The sequence below is a fragment of the Lissotriton helveticus genome, chromosome 5_1, assembly GCF_964261635.1.
Source record: "Lissotriton helveticus chromosome 5_1, aLisHel1.1, whole genome shotgun sequence".
Lineage (NCBI taxonomy): Eukaryota > Metazoa > Chordata > Amphibia > Caudata > Salamandridae > Lissotriton > Lissotriton helveticus.
Genome location: NC_136065.1, coordinates 1,650,657,971 through 1,650,677,402, shown reverse-complemented (window position 1 = coordinate 1,650,677,402; position 19,432 = coordinate 1,650,657,971). Strand labels below are relative to the sequence as shown.

Here is a 19,432-nt window from a genome sequence, read left to right as displayed (position 1 = left end):
ACACCAATCCAATTCAAATCATTTTTTCCAAAGGAATATCTTCTGCCGGGTCAAAAATGCATCTGACAAAGATAGGTGTTTAAAAATCGACTTTGTAGTTTCAGAACATCAACATGACTCTGAAGAGTACAGAAGTAAAATGGTACCATTTCAAAGTTCCTAATACCTCATAAACATCTGAGAGGAAGCATGTAATGAATATACTTATTTTTCTGGAAAAGTAAGAGTGAACTTTGGTTTGCACCTCAGATGGGACTCGAACCCACAATCCCTGGCTTAGGAGGCCAGTGCCTTATCCATTAGGCCACTGAGGCACAGATAAATGCCAGCAATCTAGAGGCATTATTTAAATGTATTCAATCGTCCAACACTGGTGTCTGTACACAGGATATTTCTCAGTTCTCTCCATAAGTAAACTTCCCATTTTCATCCTCTTCCATCCCCGACTTTAACACTCTGTTCTGTGCTATAATGGAGACTCTGCATTTGTAGCAAGTGCAGAGAAATTGGAGGAGTACCATTTTTGAATCAACACTTCTACTTCCATGGATGCTTTTCTCATTAAACTGGGCTTTGATAGTGGTATCAAGCCGTCCTTGTCTTCCGCAGGACACAGAAACAGGCACCAAGTCTACTAACCAAGTTCAACCACACTCTGCAACTTAATAGACCAGTGCTTTACAAATTAGCCAACTGTGTCATCAGCAAAGGCAGCCAATGTGCCAATCCTTTATAATTCTTCTGTAGTACTTTTCTTTCTCGTAGGCAAAATTAGCACTTTAACTGCACAAATCATACAGATTTTACACTTGAAGCACTCCATGAACACATACTTACACACCTTGCAGTTCATCTACACACACTTAAGCTAAAAACCCATTCTGTGAAGTCAAAATTCTGCAAACCTAGTACATATTCAGTGCGTGTACATAGAAGCACTTTTTAATGCCACTTAAATGCACTAGATTTTAGACTGAAGATGCAATCTAAATGACTGTGCAGTATGTACTCCACTTTATTATTAATTAGGAATGAGAACATGATGGCTATTAGAGTATTGGAAGAGCCTGCTTCCATTCTGAATGGAAACCTGAATTGTGTGACCATTGGCAAAAACTGACCACGAAGGGACTCGAACCCTCAATTTTCTGATTCGAAGTCAGACGCCTTATCCATTAGGCCACGCGGTCATGTGTCCTGCTGCGTTTATTTATATACTGTAGGTGGTATGCAAGGATGGAAAATATATTATTTATAGTTATTTAGGTTTACAAACCATTGTGGGGTTTTTTCAGCTCCTTTCAATTAAATCACTTTTTTGGAATTTATATAATGAGAATGTCACCAGTACGATAAGCTATTGTTTTCTTTTTTGCATTTAAACCTCTTTCTTCATGAGATTAAAGCTCAGAGTATGCTTTATATAGCTCTGGATGTTTCCAGAAGTGGAGAGAAACTGTTTTGAAAGTAGTACACACTGCTCCTTCCTGGATATTCCAATTTACACACACTCAAAGGTTGTATACGTTTCATGAATCCTGACTTGCCCTATTCAAGTGCCTGAAAGCCTTTCACCACCTCTAGAAACAACAGTTACACCAATCCAATTCAAATCATTTTTTCCAAAGGAATATCTTCTGCCGTGTCAAAAATGCATCTGACAAAGATAGGTGTTTAAAAATTGACTTTGTAGTTTCAGAACATCAACATGACTCTGAAGAGTACAGAAGTAAAATGGTACCATTTGAAAGTTCCTAATACCTCATAAACATCTGAGAGGAAGCATGTAATAAATATACTTATTTTTCTGGAAAAGTAAGAGTGAACTTTAGTTTGCACCTCAGATGGGACTCGAACTCACAATCCCTGGCTTAAGAGGCCATTGCCTTATCCATTAGGCCACTGAGGCACAGATAAATGCAAGCGATCTAGAGGCATTATTTAAATGTATTCAATCGTCCAACACTGGTGTGTGCACACAGGATATTTCTCAGTTCTCTCCATAAGTAAACTTCCCATTTTCATCCTCTTCCATCCCCGACTTTAACACTCTGTTCTGTGCTATAATGGAGACTCTGCATTTGTAGCAAGTGCAGAGAAATTGGAGGAGTACCATTTTCGAATCAACACTTCTTCTTCCATGGATGCTTTTCTCATTAAACTGGGCTTTGACAGTGGTATCAAGCCGTCCTTGTCTTCAGCAGGACACAGAAACAGGCACCAAGTCTACTAACCAAGTTCAACCACACTCTGCAACTTAATAGACCAGTGCTTTACAAATTAGCCAACTGTGTCATCAGCAAAGGCAGCCAATGTGCCAATCCTTTATAATTCTTCTGTTGTACTTTTCTTTCTCGTAGGCAAAATTAGCACTTTAACTGCACAAATCATACAGATTTTACACTTGAAGCACTCCATGAACACATACTTACACACCTTGCAGTTCATCTACACACACTTAAGCTAAAAACCCATTCTGTGAAGTCAAAAGTCTGCAAACCTAGTACATATTCAGTGCGTGTACATAGAAGCACTTTTTAATGCCACTTAAATGCACTAGATTTTAGACTGAAGATGCAATCTAAATGACTGTGCAGTATGTACTCCACTTTATTATTAATTAGGAATGAGAACATGATGGCTATGAGAGTATTGGAAGAGCCTGCTTCCATTCTGAATGGAAACCTGAATTGTGTGACCATTGGCAAAAACCGACCACGAAGGGACTCGAACCCTCAATCTTCTGATTCGAAGTCAGACGCCTTATCCATTAGGCCACGCGGTCATGTGTCCTGCTGCGTTTATTTATATACTGTAGGTGGTATGCAAGGATGGAAAATATATTATTTATAGTTATTTAGGTTTACAAACCATTGTGGGGTTTTTTCAGCTCCTTTCAATTAAATCACTTTTTTGGAATTTATATAATGAGAATGTCACCAGTACGATAAGCTATTGTTTTCTTTTTTGCATTTAAACCTCTTTCTTCATGAGATTAAAGCTCAGAGTATGCTTTATATAGCTCTGGATGTTTCCAGAAGTGGAGAGAAACTGTTTTGAAAGTAGTACAAACTGCTCCTTCCTGGATATTCCAATTTACACACACTCAAAGGTTGTATACGTTTCATGAATCCTGACTTGCCCTATTCAAGTGCCTGAAAGCCTTTCACCACCTCTAGAAACAACAGTTACACCAATCCAATTCAAATCATTTTTTCCAAAGGAATATCTTCTGCCGGGTCAAAAATGCATCTGACAAAGATAGGTGTTTAAAAATTGACTTTGTAGTTTCAGAACATCAACATGACTCTGAAGAGTACAGAAGTAAAATGGTACCATTTCAAAGTTCCTAATACCTCATAAACATCTGAGAGGAAGCATGTAATAAATATACTTATTTTTCTGGAAAAGTAAGAGTGAACTTTAGTTTGCACCTCAGATGGGACTGAAACCCACAATCCCTGGCTTAAGAGGCCAGTGCCTTATCCATTAGGCCACTGAGGCACAGATAAATGCCAGCAATCTAGAGGCATTATTTAAATGTATTCAATCGTCCAACACTGGTGTCTGTACACAGGATATTTCTCAGTTCTCTCCATAAGTAAACTTCCCATTTTCATCCTCTTCCATCCCCGACTTTAACACTCTGTTCTGTGCTATAATGGAGACTCTGCATTTGTAGCAAGTGCAGAGAAATTGGAGGAGTACCATTTTCGAATCAACACTTCTACTTCCATGGATGCTTTTCTCATTAAACTGGGCTTTGACAGTGGTATCAAGCCGTCCTTGTCTTCAGCAGGACACAGAAACAGGCACCAAGTCTACTAACCAAGTTCAACCACACTCTGCAACTTAATAGACCAGTGCTTTACAAATTAGCCAACTGTGTCATCAGCAAAGGCAGCCAATGTGCCAATCCTTTATAATTCTTCTGTTGTACTTTTCTTTCTCATAGGCAAAATTAGCACTTTAACTGCACAAATCATACAGATTTTACACTTGAAGCACTCCATGAACACATACTTACACACCTTGCAGTTCATCTACACACACTTAAGCTAAAAACCCATTCTGTGAAGTCAAAAGTCTGCAAACCTAGTACATATTCAGTGCGTGTACATAGAAGCACTTTTTAATGCCACTTAAATGCACTAGATTTTAGACTGAAGATGCAATCTAAATGACTGTGCAGTATGTACTCCACTTTATTATTAATTAGGAATGAGGACATGATGGCTATGAGAGTATTGGAAGAGCCTGCTTCCATTCTGAATGGAAACCTGAATTGTGTGACCATTGGCAAAAACCGACTCGAACCCTCAATCTTCTGATTCGAAGTCAGACGCCTTATCCATTAGGCCACGCGGTCATGTGTCCTGCTGCGTTTATTTATATACTGTAGGTGGTATGCAAGGATGGAAAATATATTATTTATAGTTATTTAGGTTTACAAACCATTGTGGGTTTTTTTCAGCTCCTTTCAATTAAATCACTTTTTTGGAATTTATATAATGAGAATGTCACCAGTACGATAAGCTATTATTTTCTTTTTTGCATTTAAACCTCTTTCTTCATGAGATTAAAGCTCAGAGTATGCTTTATATAGCTCTGGATGTTTCCAGAAGTGGAGAGAAACTGTTTTGAAAGTAGTACAAACTGCTCCTTCCTGGATATTCCAATTTACACACACTCAAAGGTTGTATACGTTTCATGAATCCTGACTTGCCCTATTCAAGTGCCTGAAAGCCTTTCACCACCTCTAGAAACAACAGTTACACCAATCCAATTCAAATCATTTTTTCCAAAGGAATATCTTCTGCCAGGTCAAAAATGCATCTGACAAAGATAGGTGTTTAAAAATTGACTTTGTAGTTTCAGAACATCAACATGACTCTGAAGAGTACAGAAGTAAAATGGTACCATTGCAAAGTTCCTAATACCTCATAAACATCTGAGAGGAAGCATGTAATAAATATACTTATTTTTCTAGAAAAGTAAGAGTGAACTTTAGTTTGCACCTCAGATGGGACTCAAACCCACAATCCCTGGCTTAAGAGGCCAGTGCCTTATCCATTAGGCCACTGAGGCACAGATAAATGCAAGCAATCGAGAGGCATTATTTAAATGTAGTCAATCGTCCAACACTGGTGTGTGCACACAGGATATTTCTCAGTTCTCTCCATAAGTAAACTTCCCATTTTCATCCTCTTCCATCCCCGACTTTAACACTCTGTTCTGTGCTATAATGGAGACTCTGCATTTGTAGCAAGTGCAGAGAAATTGGAGGAGTACCATTTTCGAATCAACACTTCTTCTTCCATGGATGCTTTTCTCATTAAACTGGGCTTTGACAGTGGTATCAAGCCGTCCTTGTCTTCAGCAGGACACAGAAACAGGCACCAAGTCTACTAACCAAGTTCAACCACACTCTGCAACTTAATAGACCAGTGCTTTACAAATTAGCCAACTGTGTCATCAGCAAAGGCAGCCAATGTGCCAATCCTTTATAATTCTTCTGTAGTACTTTTCTTTCTCGTAGGCAAAATTAGCACTTTAACTTCACAAATCATACAGATTTTACACTTGAAGCACCCCATGAACACATACTTACACACCTTGCAGTTCATCTACACACACTTAAGCTAAAAACCCATTCTGTGAAGTCAAAAGTCTGCAAACCTAGTACATATTCAGTGCGTGTACATAGAAGCACTTTTTAATGCCACTTAAATGCACTAGATTTTAGACTGAAGATGCAATCTAAATGACTGTGCAGTATGTACTCCACTTTATTATTAATTAGGAATGAGAACATGATGGCTATGAGAGTATTGGAAGAGCCTGCTTCCATTCTGAATGGAAACCTGAATTGTGTGACCATTGGCAAAAACCGACCACGAAGGGACTCGAACCCTCAATCTTCTGATTCGAAGTCAGATGCCTTATCCATTAGGCCACGTGGTCATGTGTCCTGCTGCGTTTATTTATATACTGTAGGTGGTATGCAAGGATGGAAAATATGTTATTTATAGTTATTTAGGTTTACAAACCATTGTGGGGTTTTTTCAGCTCCTTTCAATTAAATCACTTTTTTGGAATTTATATAATGAGAATGTCACCAGTACGATAAGCTATTGTTTTCTTTTTTGCATTTAAACCTCTTTCTTCATGAGATTAAAGCTCAGAGTTTGCTTTATATAGCTCTGGATGTTTCCAGAAGTGGAGAGAAACTGTTTTGAAAGTAGTACAAACTGCTCCTTCCTGGATATTCCAATTTACACACACTCAAAGGTTGTATACGTTTCATGAATCCTGACTTGCCCTATTCAAGTGCCTGAAAGCCTTTCACCACCTCTAGAAACAACAGTTACACCAATCCAATTCAAATCATTTTTTCTAAAGGAATATCTTCTGCCGGGTCAAAAATGCATCTGACAAAGATAGGTGTTTAAAAATTGACTTTGTAGTTTCAGAACATCAACATGACTCTGAAGAGTTCAGAAGTAAAACGGTACCATTTCAAAGTTCCTAATACCTCATAAACATCTGAGAGGAAGCATGTAATAAATATACTTATTTTTCTGGAAAAGTAAGAGTGAACTTTAGTTTGCACCTCAGATGGGACTCGAACCCACAATCCCTGGCCTAAGAGGCCAGTGCCTTATCCATTAGGCCACTGAGGCACAGATAAATGCCAGCAATCTAGAGGCATTATTTAAATGTATTCAATCGTCCAACACTGGTGTCTGCACACAGGATATGTCTCAGTTCTCTCCATAAGTAAACTTCCCATTTTCATCCTCTTCCATCCCCGACTTTAACACTCTGTTCTGTGCTATAATGGAGACTCTGCATTTGTAGCAAGTGCAGAGAAATTGGAGGAGTACCATTTTCGAATCAACACTTCTTCTTCCATGGATGCTTTTCTCATTAAACTGGGCTTTGACAGTGGTATCAAGCCGTCCTTGTCTTCAGCAGGACACAGAAACAGGCACCAAGTCTACTAACCAAGTTCAACCACACTCTGCAACTTAATAGACCAGTGCTTTACAAATTAGCCAACTGTGTCATCAGCAAAGGGAGCCAATGTGCCAATCCTTTATAATTCTTCTGTAGTACTTTTCTTTCTCGTAGGCAAAACTAGCACTTTAACTTCACAAATCATACAGATTTTACACTTGAAGCACCCCATGAACACATACTTACACACCTTGCAGTTCATCTACACACACTTAAGCTAAAAACCCATTCTGTCAAGTCAAAATTCTGCAAACCTAGTACATATTCAGTGCGTGTACATAGAAGCACTTTTTAATGCCACTTAAATGCACTAGATTTTAGACTGTAGATGCAATCTAAATGACTGTGCAGTATGTACTCCACTTTATTATTAATTAGGAATGAGAACATGATGGCTATGAGAGTATTGGAAGAGCCTGCTTCCATTCTGAATGTAAACCTGAATTGTGTGACCATTGGCAAAAACCGACCACGAAGGGACTCGAACCCTCAATCTTCTGATTCGAAGTCAAACGCCTTATCCATTAGGCCACGCGGTCATGTGTCCTGCTGCGTTTATTTATATACTGTAGGTGGTATGCAAGGATGGAAAATATATTATTTATAGTTATTTAGGTTTACAAACCATTGTGGGGTTTTTTCAGCTCCTTTCAATTAAATCACTTTTTTGGAATTTATATAATGAGAATGTCACCAGTACGATAAGCTATTGTTTTCTTTTTTGCATTTAAACCTCTTTCTTCATGAGATTAAAGCTCAGAGTATGCTTTATATAGCTCTGGATGTTTCCAGAAGTGGAGAGACACTGTTTTGAAAGTAGTACAAACTGCTCCTTCCTGGATATTCCAATTTACACACACTCAAAGGTTGTATACGTTTCATGAATCCTGACTTGCCCTATTCAAGTGCCTGAAAGCCTTTCACCACCTCTAGGAACAACAGTTACACCAATCCAATTCAAATCATTTTTTCCAAAGGAATATCTTCTGCCGGGTCAAAAATGCATCTGACAAAGATAGGTGTTTAAAAATCGACTTTGTAGTTTCAGAACATCAACATGACTCTGAAGAGTACAGAAGTAAAATGGTACCATTTCAAAGTTCCTAATACCTCATAAACATCTGAGAGGAAGCATGTAATGAATATACTTATTTTTCTTTAAAAGTAAGAGGGAACTTTGGTTTGCACCTCAGATGGGACTCGAACCCACAATCCCTGGCTTAGGAGGCCAGTGCCTTATCCATTAGGCCACTGAGGCACAGATAAATGCCAGCAATCTAGAGGCATTATTTAAATGTATTCAATCGTCCAACACTGGTGTCTGTACACAGGATATTTCTCAGTTCTCTCCATAAGTAAACTTCCCATTTTCATCCTCTTCCATCCCCGACTTTAACACTCTGTTCTGTGCTATAATGGAGACTCTGCATTTGTAGCAAGTGCAGAGAAATTGGAGGAGTACCATTTTTGAATCAACACTTCTACTTCCATGGATGCTTTTCTCATTAAACTGGGCTTTGATAGTGGTATCAAGCCGTCCTTGTCTTCAGCAGGACACAGAAACAGGCACCAAGTCTACTAACCAAGTTCAACCACACTCTGCAACTTAATAGACCAGTGCTTTACAAATTAGCCAACTGTGTCATCAGCAAAGGCAGCCAATGTGCCAATCCTTTATAATTCTTCTGTAGTACTTTTCTTTCTCGTAGGCAAAATTAGCACTTTAACTGCACAAATCATACAGATTTTACACTTGAAGCACTCCATGAACACATACTTACACACCTTGCAGTTCATCTACACACACTTAAGCTAAAAACCCATTCTGTGAAGTCAAAATTCTGCAAACCTAGTACATATTCAGTGCGTGTACATAGAAGCACTTTTTAATGCCACTTAAATGCACTAGATTTTAGACTGAAGATGCAATCTAAATGACTGTGCAGTATGTACTCCACTTTATTATTAATTAGGAATGAGAACATGATGGCTATGAGAGTATTGGAAGAGCCTGCTTCCATTCTGAATGGAAACCTGAATTGTGTGACCATTGGCAAAAACTGACCACGAAGGGACTCGAACCCTCAATCTTCTGATTCGAAGTCAGACGCCTTATCCATTAGGCCACGCGGTCATGTGTCCTGCTGCGTTTATTTATATACTGTAGGTGGTATGCAAGGATGGAAAATATATTATTTATAGTTATTTAGGTTTACAAACCATTGTGGGGTTTTTTCAGCTCCTTTCAATTAAATCACTTTTTTGGAATTTATATAATGAGAATGTCACCAGTACGATAAGCTATTGTTTTCTTTTTTGCATTTAAACCTCTTTCTTCATGAGATTAAAGCTCAGAGTATGCTTTATATAGCTCTGGATGTTTCCAGAAGTGGAGAGAAACTGTTTTGAAAGTAGTACACACTGCTCCTTCCTGGATATTCCAATTTACACACACTCAAAGGTTGTATACGTTTCATGAATCCTGACTTGCCCTATTCACGTGCCTGAAAGCCTTTCACCACCTCTAGAAACAACAGTTACACCAATCCAATTCAAATCATTTTTTCCAAAGGAATATCTTCTGCCGTGTCAAAAATGCATCTGACAAAGATAGGTGTTTAAAAATTGACTTTGTAGTTTCAGAACATCAACATGACTCTGAAGAGTACAGAAGTAAAATGGTACCATTTGAAAGTTCCTAATACCTCATAAACATCTGAGAGGAAGCATGTAATAAATATACTTATTTTTCTGGAAAAGTAAGAGTGAACTTTAGTTTGCACCTCAGATGGGACTCGAACCCACAATCCCTGGCTTAAAAGGCCAGTGCCTTATCCATTAGGCCACTGAGGCACAGATAAATGCAAGCAATCTAGAGGCATTATTTAAATGTATTCAATCGTCCAACACTGGTGTGTGCACACAGGATATTTCTCAGTTCTCTCCATAAGTAAACTTCCCATTTTCATCCTCTTCCATCCCCGACTTTAACACTCTGTTCTGTGCTATAATGGAGACTCTGCATTTGTAGCAAGTGCAGAGAAATTGGAGGAGTACCATTTTCGAATCAACACTTCTTCTTCCATGGATGCTTTTCTCATTAAACTGGGCTTTGACAGTGGTATCAAGCCGTCCTTGTCTTCAGCAGGACACAGAAACAGGCACCAAGTCTACTAACCAAGTTCAACCACACTCTGCAACTTAATAGACCAGTGCTTTACAAATTAGCCAACTGTGTCATCAGCAAAGGCAGCCAATGTGCCAATCCTTTATAATTCTTCTGTAGTACTTTTCTTTCTCGTAGGCAAAATTAGACCTTTAACTTCACAAATCATACATATTTTACACTTGAAGCACCCCATGAACACATACTTACACACCTTGCAGTTCATCTACACACACTTAAGCTAAAAACCCATTCTGTGAAGTCAAAATTCTGCAAACCTAGTACATATTCAGTGCGTGTACATAGAAGCACTTTTTAATGCCACTTAAATGCACTAGATTTTAGACTGTAGATGCAATCTAAATGACTGTGCAATATGTACTCCACTTTATTATTATTAGGAATGAGAACATGATGGCTAAGAGAGTATTGGAAGAGCCTGCTTCCATTCTGAATGGAAACCTGAATTGTGTGACCATTGGCAAAAACCGACCATGAAGGGACTCGAACCCTCAATCTTCTGATTCGAAGTCAAACGCCTTACCCATTAGGCCACGCAGTCATGTGTCCTGCTGCGTTTATTTATATACTGTAGGTGGTTTGCAAGGAAGGAAAATATATTATTTATAGTTATTTAGGTTTACAAACCATTGTGGGGTTTTTTCAGCTCCTTTCAATTAAATCACTTTTTGGGAATTTATATAATGAGAATGTCATCAGTACGATAAGCTATTGTTTTCTTTTTTGCATTTAAACCTCTTTCTTCATGAGATTAAAGCTCAGAGTATGCTTTATATAGCTCTGGATGTTTCCAGAAGTGGAGAGAAACTGTTTTGAAAGTAGTACGAACTGCTCCTTCCTGGATATTCCAATTTACACACACTCAAAGGTTGTTTACGTTTCATGAATCCTGACTTGCCCTATTCAAGTGCCTGAAAGCCTTTCACCACCTCTAGGAACAACAGTTACACCAATCCAATTCAAATCATTTTTTCCAAAGGAATATCTTCTGCCGGGTCAAAAATGCATCTGACAAAGATAGGTCTTTAAAAATCGACTTTGTAGTTTCAGAACATCAACATGACTCTGAAGAGTACAGAAGTAAAATGGTACCATTTCAAAGTTCCTAATACCTCATAAACATCTGAGAGGAAGCATGTAATGAATATACTTATTTTTCTGGAAAAGTAAGAGTGAACTTTGGTTTGCACCTCAGATGGGACTCGAACCCACAATCCCTGGCTTAGGAGGCCAGTGCCTTATGCATTAGGCCACTGAGGCACAGATAAATGCCAGCAATCTAGAGGCATTATTTAAATGTATTCAATCGTCCAACATTGGTGTCTGTACACATGATATTTCTCAGTTCTCTCCATAAGTAAACTTCCCATTTTCATCCTCTTCCATCCCCGACTTTAACACTCTGTTCTGTGCTATAATGGAGACTCTGCATTTGTAGCAAGTGCAGAGAAATTGGAGGAGTACCATTTTCGAATCAACACTTCTTCTTCCATGGATGCTTTTCTCATTAAACTGGGCTTTGACAGTGGTATCAAGCCGTCCTTGTCTTCAGCAGGACACAGAAACAGGCACCAAGTCTACTAACCAAGTTCAACCACACTCTGCAACTTAATAGACCAGTGCTTTACAAATTAGCCAACTGTGTCATCAGCAAAGGCAGCCAATGTGCCAATCCTTTATAATTCTTCTGTAGTACTTTTCTTTCTCGTAGGCAAAATTAGCACTTTAACTTCACAAATCATACAGATTTTACACTTGAAGCACCCCATGAACACATACTTACACACCTTGCAGTTCATCTACACACACTTAAGCTAAAAACCCATTCTGTCAAGTCAAAATTCTGCAAACCTAGTACATATTCAGTGCGTGTACATAGAAGCACTTTTTAATGCCACTTAAATGCACTAGATTTTAGACTGAAGATGCAATCTAAATGACTGTGCAGTATGTACTCCACTTTATTATTAATTAGGAATGAGAACATGATGGGTATGAGAGTATTGGAAGAGCCTGCTTCCATTCTGAATGGAAACCTGAATTGTGTGACCATTGGCAAAAACCGACCACGAAGGGACTCGAACCCTCAATCTTCTGATTCGAAGTCAGATGCCTTATCCATTAGGCCATGCGGTCATGTGTCCTGCTGCGTTTATTTATATACTGTAGGTGGTATGCAAGGATGGAAAATATATTATTTATAGTTATTTAGGTTTACAAACCATTGTGGGGTTTTTTCAGCTCCTTTCAATTAAATCACTTTTTTGGAATTTATATAATGAGAATGTCACCAGTACGATAAGCTATTGTTTTCTTTTTTGCATTTAAACCTCTTTCTTCATGAGATTAAAGCTCAGAGTATGCTTTATATAGCTCTGGATGTTTCCAGAAGTGGAGAGAAACTGTTTTGAAAGTAGTACAAACTGCTCCTTCCTGGATATTCCAATTTACACACAGTCAAAGGTTGTATACGTTTCATGAATCCTGACTTGCCCTATTCAAGTGCCTGAAAGCCTTTCACCACCTCTAGAAACAACAGTTACACCAATCCAATTCAAATCATTTTTTCCAAAGGAATATCTTCTGCCGGGTCAAAAATGCATCTGACAAAGATAGGGGTTTAAAAATTGACTTTGTAGTTTCAGAACATCAACATGACTCTGAAGAGTACAGAAGTAAAATGGTACCATTTCAAAGTTCCTAATACCTCATAAACATCTGAGAGGAAGCATGTAATAAATATACTTATTTTTCTGGAAAAGTAAGAGTGAACTTTAGTTTGCACCTCAGATGGAACTCGAACCCACAATCCCTGGCTTAAGAGGTCAGTGCCTTATCCATTAGGCCACTGAGGCACAGATAAATGCCAGCAATCTAGAGGCATTATTTAAATGTATTCAATCGTCCAACACTGGTGTCTGCACACAGGATATTTCTCAGTTCTCTCCATAAGTAAACTTCCCATTTTCATCCTCTTCCATCCCCGACTTTAACACTCTGTTCTGTGCTATAATGGAGACTCTGCATTTGTAGCAAGTGCAGAGAAATTGGAGGAGTACCATTTTCGAATCAACACTTCTTCTTCCATGGATGCTTTTCTCATTAAACTGGGCTTTGACAGTGGTATCAAGCCGTCCTTGTCTTCAGCAGGACACAGAAACAGGCACCAAGTCTACTAATCAAGTTCAACCACACTCTGCAACTTAATAGACCAGTGCTTTACAAATTAGCGAACTGTGTCATCAGCAAAGGCAGCCAATGTGCCAATCCTTTATAATTCTTCTGTAGTACTTTTCTTTCTCGTAGGCAAAATTAGCACTTTAACTGCACAAATCATACAGATTTTACACTTGAAGCACTCCATGAACACATACTTACACACCTTGCGGTTCATCTACACACACTTAAGCTAAAAACCCATTCTGTCAAGTCAAAAGTCTGCAAACATAGTACATATTCAGTGCGTGTACATAGAAGCACTTTTTAATGCCACTTAAATGCACTAGATTTTAGACTGAAGATGCAATCTAAATGACTGTGCAGTATGTACTCCACTTTATTATTAATTAGGAATGAGAACATGATGGCTATGAGAGTATTGGAAGAGCCTGCTTCCATTCTGAATGGAAACCTGAATTGTGTGACCATTGGCAAAAACCGACCACGAAGGGACTCGAACCCTCAATCTTCTGATTCGAAGTCAGACTCCTTATCCATTAGGCCACGCGGTCATGTGTCCTGCTGCGTTTATTTATATACTGTAGGTGGTATGCAAGGATGGAAAATATATTATTTATAGTTATTTAGGTTTACAAACCATTGTGGGGTTTTTTCAGCTCCTTTCAATTAAATCACTTTTTTGGAATTTATATAATGAGAATGTCACCAGTACGATAAGCTATTGTTTTCTTTTTTGCATTTAAACCTCTTTCTTCATGAGATTAAAGCTCAGAGTGTTGGGAATGTATTCTTGATGACTCGAGCTGTCACGAGCGCTCAGCTGCGTCTGGCTGCTCGTGACAAGCTCGTGTTGCTATTTACACATGTTGTGTTTTGAACTTATGGAATGTCATCGGTTGTACTGCATCTGTTAAATGCTCATACTACTTATGACTTCGAGACGAGACGAGCTAATAAACCACGTCTCCAACTTTAACCTCTCTCAGTGTCTTCTTACCACTTCCTTACACTGGCGACGAACGGGATCCGTTTTACCTGCGTTTAAAGAGACCATCGGATATAAAAAAAAAAAAAAAAATTTTTTTACTTCTTTGTTCATCCTGGATTACCTTGGAATTTGCCAGCGTCTTGAAATTCGCCTTGGAGAACAGCATCGGATTGCTACTGTGCAGAGGAAAGCAGAAGCACTTCTGTTCACTTAAAGAATATAAATCAAGCAATTCTTACTTGTTTTCCGGATCTGCATCTTTGAATTTGTTGCCATAGGAGTCCGCGCTCAATATTCTTAATTGCGCAATCCTACGCTACGCACCTGACATCGCGTGATTTCATCCAACGTGACGTCTTTGGTCATTGCGCATGAGTGTGTCACGCAACGTTGCTAGGAGACTGCCGGCTTCATCGCGCAAAACAGGAACCACTACAGATTTGCCGATTTTCATCGCGCATCGATCGTTTCCTTTGTAAAGAACTGGGAATCTACTCTACCTTCAGTTCTCAGAACTTGAATTCAATCAAGATAACCACAATAATTTTTTATTCTCTTTTACTGAAGCAGGAAATTTTAATTACAATTTCATTTGTGTTGTGCATACTAAACATTTATGACTTTAAAGTGCATTTTAATTTAGAAATACATATTTCAAGTGTAATTATATGTGTATACCAACTTCCTGATAGCTTATAACAATTGATTCAACATGTCTGGCATTGTACCACCACCTTCATTTTTGTCAGCACCTGGTGAGCCACCCATGGCTTGGGAGATTTGGGAACCTGTCTTCTTAGCCTATGTTGATGTTTTAGAAGAAGGGGATTGTGAACCAGAAAGGAAGTTGTCTTTGCTAAAACACTGTTTAGGCGGCATTGCTTTGAAAGAATTTAAAACTCTACCTGTTTTAGTGAATCCAGGAGAGATTAATGTATATGAGTATGCTTCACAACAGTTATGTTTAAGATATGGGAAAAAGAAGAACGTTGTCATGGAGAGGTTTATATTTTATTCTCGGAAACAACGTGCTGATGAACCTGTTGAAGATTTTGTTTCAGCTTTAAGAACGTTAGCTGTAACATGTGATTTCGAACATATTTCTTACGAGCAAGTATTAAGAGACCAAATTTTGATGAGAACTAACAACAAAAAAGTGCAGGAACGTCTTTGGACTACTTCTGATATGTCTCTTAATAACGCTATAGACATTGCAAAGTCCATAGAACACTCAGAGAAGTTTGTTAAGGAGATCAGAGGTAATGATAAGAGTGATGTTTTCAGTATACCTAAAGACAGGGATAAGTTTAAAAAAACGTTTTCGCAGAGAAATGAATTTTTTTCTAGGAACGATAATAGATATAAAAATCAGAAATATGACAAGAGAACTTCTAAACTATTGTGTTTTAGGTGTGGAAGTGATGGACATTTAGCAGATTGTAAGAATTGTCCTGCTCTAGGCAAAACTTGTTCAAAGTGCTACAAAAAAGGCCATTTCACCAAATTTTGCAAATCTACACCAGGGAAGATGAATTGTGTACATGAATGCTGTGATGAGTTTCAATCAGATGATGAAGAAACTTTCCAAGTTAATACAGTTATTAATGTTTGTGAAGATGGGGATTGCACAAAATTTCCATCTTGTGTTGTTACTATAGACAATGTGAATTTAGAAATTTTTGTAGACTCGTGTGCTTGGTACACTTTAATTTCTCTAAGTGTCTTTAAGGAGAAATTTCCGAATAAGAGTCTAATTGATTCTGATGTTTCCCCTGGTGGTTATACGGGTCACAGAATTGACCTAATTGGCTATTTCATAGCAGATATACAATTCTCTGAGCAGCGTATATCAGGGAAAGTGTATGTATCAAGAGCTGGTCTATCACTTTTGAGTTGGCCACACCAATTTCAATTGGGAATGAAAATTGATCCCAGGGCTGATCCTCCTGTGTATGTGGTGCAATCTTTGAGTGTGTCTAATGTCACTGGGGACAATTCTCAATCCTTGAGTGTATCTAGTGTTACTGAGGACAGTTCTCTAATTATTGAGAAATTACGTCAATCCTTTCCCACAGTATTCAGTGGTACCTTGGGTCGGTATAAGGGTTTTGAACATGTCATCAAATTAAATGAGAATGCCATTCCTGTAAGACATAGAGTAAGGAATGTCCCTTTATCCTATAGAGTTAAACTAAAGGATATGTTAAAGGACTTATGTGAGAAGAACATTATTGAACCCATTGAGTCTTCACCTTGGGTTTCTCCGATTGTTATTTCGGTTAAGTCCAATGGTGAACTCAGACTATGCATTGACCTCCGCAGTGTCAACAACGCTATTTGGGTTGATTCGCACCCTTTACCAAACCTCCATGAGATGGTGTCGACATTGGCTGGAGCACAAGTTTTTTCCAGTGTTGACCTAGCCAGTGCTTACCACCAAGTTGTACTTGCTGAGGAATCCAAAAACATCACTGCCTTCATTACACCTGAAGGATTATACAGGTTTTGTCGTATGCCCTTTGGACTGGCGAGTGCAGCCTCCGTGTTCCAGAGGTTAATGAGGGATACCCTAGAAGGTTTGAGTGGTGCCATAGCATTCCAGGATGATATTTTAGTGCATGGAAAAGATGACCGTGAACATGACAATAATCTAAAGTGTGTGATTGCTGCATTAGCGCAGAAGGGTCTTACTATTCGCCTTGATAAATGCAAGTTTAAGCAAAAGGAGGTAGAATATCTTGGACATACCATTAGTGGAATGGGTATCAAGCCAAAGAAGAATCATGTTAAGAGCATTGTTGATGCTCCTGTGCCTACATCAAAAGAGCAACTTGTGGCCTTTTTAGGTCTCATTGAGTTTTATGCTAAGTTTATCCCTAACTTTTCAGTAAAAGTTGATCCGTTCAGATGTCTTTTAAAGAAAAATGCTAAGTTTGTCTGGACTGATGAAATGACACAAGCTTTCAAATCTCTAAAAATGTTTATTGTGAATGCTCCTTGCTTAAAACCTTTCGTTATTGGCGTGAAATGCATCATTATGGTGGACGCCAGCTCCTCTGGTTTAGGTGGAGTACTCTTGCAGAAAGATTGTGAGAAAGAATGGATTGTGGCCTATGCATCTAGGGCCTTACGTGATGCTGAAAAGAATTACTCCGTTATAGAAAGGGAGTTACTGGCATGTGTTTGGGGTGCTGAACATTTCAGACCTTTTTTGTGGGGCACCAAATTTTTGATAAAAACCGATCATAAGCCATTGGTGTACCTCATGGCTCCAGGTGGAGGAAGGACTATGTCGGCACGCCTTGCAAGGTTAGCATCTAGGTTGCAATCTTTTCAATATACTATTGAATATGTTCAAGGGAAGGCGAATGTTCATGCAGATTGCATGTCCAGACTGATTTCCGAATCTGATGTTTCGGGAGTTGGTCATGAAGAAGAGTGTGAAGTTGCTTTCAATTTTAAAGATGTCAATTCTGTATGTAGCGGAAAATTTTCTTTGCAGGAGGATGTATGGATAGAAGAGATGAATAAAGATTTGGAGTTGAGCAAAGTTATAAAATATCTTACACAGGGTTGGCCTGAACAGAGGAAGTTGTCTGGAGACATGATGGGTTTTTTCAAGGTTCAAGAGGAACTTGCTCTGGAAAATGGTTTGGTTCTTCGTGGCGACAAAATTATTCCACCTTTTCAACTTAGGAATTCTTTACTCGAAATAGCACATGAAGGACATTTGGGGATTTCATTTACCAGAAGGCGTCTGAAGGAGTCTTTCTGGTGGCCAGGGATTGACTCGTGTGTAGAGCATTTTGTGCGTAAGTGTACCCAGTGTTCTAACAGTGATAAATCAGCAGTTGCTTTACGTCCTGAACCGTGCCCCATTGACTTACCTTTAGGTCCCTGGCGGAAATTGGGGTTAGACATCATTGGCCCTTTCAGTTGCCTACCCAAGCAAGAGGCTTTCGGCATTGTACTCATAGACTATTTTTCTAAATGGCCTGAGGTCAAAATGGTTAAGGAAGTTACTTCGAGTCATGTTATAGAATTTTTAGATGAAACTTTTTGCAGGGAAGGAATTCCCCAGGAAATAGTGACTGACAACGGTCCACAGTTTCTAAGTAAAGAGATTGAACTTTTTTTTACTAAATGTGGTATTGTCCATAGGAAGATCGCAGTATTCCATCCTGAAGCGAATGGTCAGGTTGAACGCTTCAACCGTGTGGTCAAAGAGGCCATACAGCTTTCTATTAAAGGTAATCTAAATTGGAGGAATGCTTTGCAATCCATGTTATTGGCTTACAGGACGTCTCCCAACTCTGTGACTTTGGTTTCTCCCTTTGAGCTTCTGAGAGGGCGAAAGCCCAGCACCAAGTTAGTTCCTTGGTGGCTAAAGAAAAATTTAGCTGGTTCTGAAAACTGTTCTAAAGTTGATTTTGAAGCTGTTCTACACAGAGTTCAGTCATATAAGGAAAGAATGAAACACGACATGGTCAAAAGGACTGGTTCTATGTCCAGTCGTTCTATCAAAGTGGGCGATATCGTTCGCATTAAAAAGAAAGAGGGTGTGAGTAAGGGTTTTCCTGTTTGGTCGAATCCCAAGAAGGTTATTGAAGTTTTTAGGAACGCGGTCAGACTTGAGGGTGGTTCTGTCTGGAACTTGAGTAGGGTTTCTTTATTTAATGGGCCTTATCCATTGATGGAAGATTCGGACAGCAATGTTTTTTATGATGTTGGAGGAATGAGTGGAAATGGCGAACGTCCTCAAGCCACGTGTGACTCAGACAATACCAGACCTATACGCTCTCACCGCTTACCTGTTAGGTTTAATGAATTTGTGATGAATTGATCCTTTTTTTTTTTTTTTTTTTTTTTTAGGTTTTCTTTTAAGGGGGGAAGGTGTGTTGGGAATGTATTCTTGATGACTCGAGCTGTCATGAGCGCTCAGCTGCGTCTGGCTGCTCGTGACAAGCTCGTGTTGCTATTTACACATGTTGTGTTTTGAACTTATGGAATGTCATCGGTTGTACTGCATCTGTTAAATGCTCATACTACTTATGACT

The 19,432-nt window shown here is 38.8% G+C and overlaps 11 non-coding genes across 11 annotated transcripts; all 11 read right to left on the bottom strand.

Moving 5' to 3' along the window:
* Positions 1-241: 241 nt before the first annotated feature.
* On the bottom strand, positions 242-314 carry TRNAR-CCU (transfer RNA arginine (anticodon CCU)). The gene has a single exon. It is a non-coding gene; the product is annotated as a tRNA-Arg (tRNA).
* Positions 315-1,117: 803 nt separating this feature from the next.
* TRNAR-UCG (transfer RNA arginine (anticodon UCG)) lies at positions 1,118-1,190 on the bottom strand. The gene has a single exon. It is a non-coding gene; the product is annotated as a tRNA-Arg (tRNA).
* A 1,522-nt stretch (positions 1,191-2,712) lies between these two features.
* Positions 2,713-2,785, bottom strand: TRNAR-UCG (transfer RNA arginine (anticodon UCG)). The gene has a single exon. It is a non-coding gene; the product is annotated as a tRNA-Arg (tRNA).
* A 3,106-nt stretch (positions 2,786-5,891) lies between these two features.
* On the bottom strand, positions 5,892-5,964 carry TRNAR-UCG (transfer RNA arginine (anticodon UCG)). The gene has a single exon. It is a non-coding gene; the product is annotated as a tRNA-Arg (tRNA).
* A 1,522-nt stretch (positions 5,965-7,486) lies between these two features.
* Positions 7,487-7,559, bottom strand: TRNAR-UCG (transfer RNA arginine (anticodon UCG)). Its single transcript has one exon. It is a non-coding gene; the product is annotated as a tRNA-Arg (tRNA).
* Positions 7,560-8,205: 646 nt separating this feature from the next.
* TRNAR-CCU (transfer RNA arginine (anticodon CCU)) lies at positions 8,206-8,278 on the bottom strand. Its single transcript has one exon. It is a non-coding gene; the product is annotated as a tRNA-Arg (tRNA).
* Positions 8,279-9,081: 803 nt separating this feature from the next.
* TRNAR-UCG (transfer RNA arginine (anticodon UCG)) lies at positions 9,082-9,154 on the bottom strand. Its single transcript has one exon. It is a non-coding gene; the product is annotated as a tRNA-Arg (tRNA).
* A 1,521-nt stretch (positions 9,155-10,675) lies between these two features.
* Positions 10,676-10,748, bottom strand: TRNAR-UCG (transfer RNA arginine (anticodon UCG)). Its single transcript has one exon. It is a non-coding gene; the product is annotated as a tRNA-Arg (tRNA).
* A 646-nt stretch (positions 10,749-11,394) lies between these two features.
* Positions 11,395-11,467, bottom strand: TRNAR-CCU (transfer RNA arginine (anticodon CCU)). The gene has a single exon. It is a non-coding gene; the product is annotated as a tRNA-Arg (tRNA).
* An 803-nt stretch (positions 11,468-12,270) lies between these two features.
* Positions 12,271-12,343, bottom strand: TRNAR-UCG (transfer RNA arginine (anticodon UCG)). The gene has a single exon. It is a non-coding gene; the product is annotated as a tRNA-Arg (tRNA).
* Positions 12,344-13,865: 1,522 nt separating this feature from the next.
* On the bottom strand, positions 13,866-13,938 carry TRNAR-UCG (transfer RNA arginine (anticodon UCG)). Its single transcript has one exon. It is a non-coding gene; the product is annotated as a tRNA-Arg (tRNA).
* Between the last annotated feature and the right edge of the window lie 5,494 nt (positions 13,939-19,432).